Below are 3,445 nucleotides of genomic sequence, written 5' to 3'. Positions count from 1 at the left end.
GAAGGGAAGGGAAGGGAAGGGAAGGGAAGGGAAGGGAAGGGAAGGGAAGGGAAGGGAAAAGACATTGGTCCCGTGAGTGGTAGCAATGAGGATTGATGAAAACTGACTAAATAAATGAATAAATAAATTAATTAATACCCAAAATATAGAACCATTAAATAGATTATCTGTTATTACCCCAGTGTGGCCTGGATGTCCTCAAAGGTCAGCACTGACTCCTTTGGAATGTGACTTACTTTTCCCATCTCCAAATTCCTTGTTTTCTTCTGTGGAAGCTCTGAGGATCTTCATTTTTCTCCCGAGGGAGTCACAGAACTTGAGAATTGGTTTCTAGTTTAGTAGGTGCTGAGGACTGTGTATTTCCCAAGAGACGTCAGGTGATGACTTTCTTTCCTAATATTATTTCTGTTTTTCACATCCATTAAGCACTCAGATAGTAAATAAATCTGCAAAGCCTACAGGAACTCAGACGCAATAAATTCTGGTAAATGTGGGGGAATAGAAGTGGGATCCTGTTGCAAAACTTAGAAGTCATGTTTTCAGAGAGTAGATTTCCAGAATACATAAGAGAAAACAGTTTGTTTTCCCTGGTGCCATAATACCCAATGAGCCATCAGCTAATTTTTGTTAGTAATTCTTGAGCCAGGCCCTTCCCTTCCCCTCCTTTCCCCTCCCCTCCCCTCCTTTTCCCTTCCCTTCCCTTCCCTTCCCTTCCCTTCCCTTCCCTTCCCTTCCCTTCCCTTCCCTTTCATCGGAACCCCGGTGTGCCCCCGTAGGGATGCAGACAGGCTGAAGTTGCCCCTCCCTCTCTGCCTTTGCCCCCCTAAGAGCCAGGAATCAAACCCTGCTCCGTTTTCTTTTCAAGGCCAATGGGGTGGTTATTAATAATATATATGTGCGTGTGTTCAAATAAATGAGCAATGAAAAGCTAAGCAGTTTCTTGGTAAATGAAAGTCTCATGATCTGTCCTCCTAAATTCAGATGAGATAAATAATACCTCATCTTCAGGAACTGAAAAACAAACCCGGCTTTTGGGCACAGTGCACAGTCGTGGTGCCTTATTTACAGTGTAAATTCCATAGAAAGAACTTTTTTAAAATGCTTCTGCTTTTAAAAGGATGTTAAATCAACCAAGTGAAGGAATAAGGCAGGGCAGAACATCTCGTTGTTCGGTAGCTCCTTTTTGAAGAGGGCAATCACCAACTTCAATGAGTGTTTTTATCTCAGCTGTGTGTGTTTATAACGCAGACCCACACATAAACCCCTTGTGTCCTCTGCCTCTGAATATGTTGGATGTATACACGCACTGGAAGGCAAAACTATCTGAGAGGCGAACGAAGTTGAAATAAATAACACCGTGCAGTGCTGGGTAGTGCTGCAGTTTAATAGAAGAGCACAACGGCCGCCTTTTGCACCATCCACTTTACATTTCGTTGTTGAATCAGATGCCTCCGCTCACATAATGGTGTGAACGCTGAGAAGACGATGGAAATCACGTACAATAAAATGAAAGGAATCAGATTTACAATTAAGCATGGTCAGTTGTTTTTTGTTTCCCAGTGCCCCGATAATGCCCTATAAGCACCGACCTCGTTGCACAGAGCTTTTGGATCAGGGATTTCCAAATGTTAAAACTTGGCAGCAACTAAGCAACTGATTTCATACAGAACCAGATCTCCCTGAATAATTCTGCATGTATCGTTTTCGTTGTAGCTTCTAGAATCTGATTTCTGTCGGTGTTAAACTTGTTAAGGTTTTCTCAGCTGAGCGAGGAGGTAAAGGGAGGACAGGATCTGAGCTAAATCTGTAAACGGGATCGCCGGAGTGCTCTCTGTTTCAAAGGCATATGAAAGCATCTAAAGGGGAAGAACTGCAAAGCTCTACGGGGACGTATGATAATGAATAAAATCAGCCCAGACAAGAATACTGCGAGCATCGGACCTAGATCAACACAGCGGCTATAGGGGCAGCAAGCGAAGCGCGGGGCGGAACGGAGCGGTTCTCTCACTTCTCCAACCGCGAACGATGGTCGATTGCGGGAAATAGAAGGGAATGTTGATGTTCTTCACCCTCGAGCGCCGGCGATGCCTCTGCGACGCGGCGGGGCCGCTCAGGGCAATGCGGTGCCTTCTTACGCGTTTCCTTGGAGGATCGACAAGAGCGCTCCGCCCTGCCCCGGTGGGACGGCGGGCCGCGGCCGTCGGGTGCGGGGGTCGGGGCTGTTGGGGTCGGCGCCGCGCTGCAGCAGCAGCTCAGCCACGCGTGGGCTGCCCGGCATCATCACCTGCGGGGGGACGGAGGGACACAGCGTCAGCCGCATCTGTCCTATGTCAGTAGCGGCTCTCGGGAATTAAATGAGGGATACGCTGTGCGCTGATGGTGGACTGGGTGTTGTATCCCAGTACGTGCTGATGAGCACTATAATAAATATCATGTTTTACGATATGATTATACGGGTGTTAACGTCTTACATGATACGTAGTATAAATTGTAATACGTGGTACTCATATATTAGAGATAGAATAGAATGTGATTAAACGTAACGAATCATAGAGTGGCCTGGGTTGAAAACAACAGCATAACAGTTATCGTAACACTACATAGAAAATACATACAAACAAACTATATACACTACATACAAAATACCGCATATAAAAGCTATATATGTATGTGTGTGTGTGCGCACCTTTTACACTCACGCACATGTAATGGTAACACACATTTACCGCGGTCGGGACATGCAGCACCCAGAGGCTTTTCCCCTGCATTGGGCTCTCCTCTCCCTCCCGCCCGTCGCACTGAGCTCTTTGGCTCTCTCGTGTGCTCCTTTTCGGACTGGCCAGGAGAGCTGCTGAGTAACGCACAAAACTTCCCTGCTGCTAAAGTCGCTCCGTAACGGCAGGTTCGCCTGGTAAGGTCTGATCTGAGCAAACAAACGTGTCGCTCGGGGTTTTATGTCTTTCATTCTCCTGGAGGATTCTCGATGGAACTGTGACCTCAGTAAACTGAGATTTAACACTGGAGGAAATATCTTGAGACTATAGTTACCTTTGCCATTTTCCTTCTCAAACTGATGTGCTGGGCCACAGATATTTTGTTTTATTTATAACACGAGATCCGAAATGCGTACAGTTCCCCTAATTAACAAGTTCCCTTTGAGATTTAGTTTTTCAGAAACACGGAGCCCACATGTCAGCCCGGCAGCCGTTTTGTAAGGGTGTTGTGAGAGAAACAGAATTGTGCCTCGTTCTGAAACGGGAGAGGATGAGAGAAAAAGAGAAAAGAAAGGAAAAGAAAAAGGAAAAGAAAAAGGAAAAGAAAGAGGAAAAGGAAAAGGAAAAGGAAAAGGAAAAAGAGAAAAGAAGAGAAGAGAAGAGAAGAGAAGAGAAGAGAAGAGAAGAGAAGAGAAGAGAAGAGAAGAGAAGAGAAGAGAAGAGAAGAGAAG

Source organism: Coturnix japonica, chromosome Z (assembly GCF_001577835.2).
Source record: "Coturnix japonica isolate 7356 chromosome Z, Coturnix japonica 2.1, whole genome shotgun sequence".
Lineage (NCBI taxonomy): Eukaryota > Metazoa > Chordata > Aves > Galliformes > Phasianidae > Coturnix > Coturnix japonica.
This window is presented reverse-complemented; position numbering follows the sequence as displayed.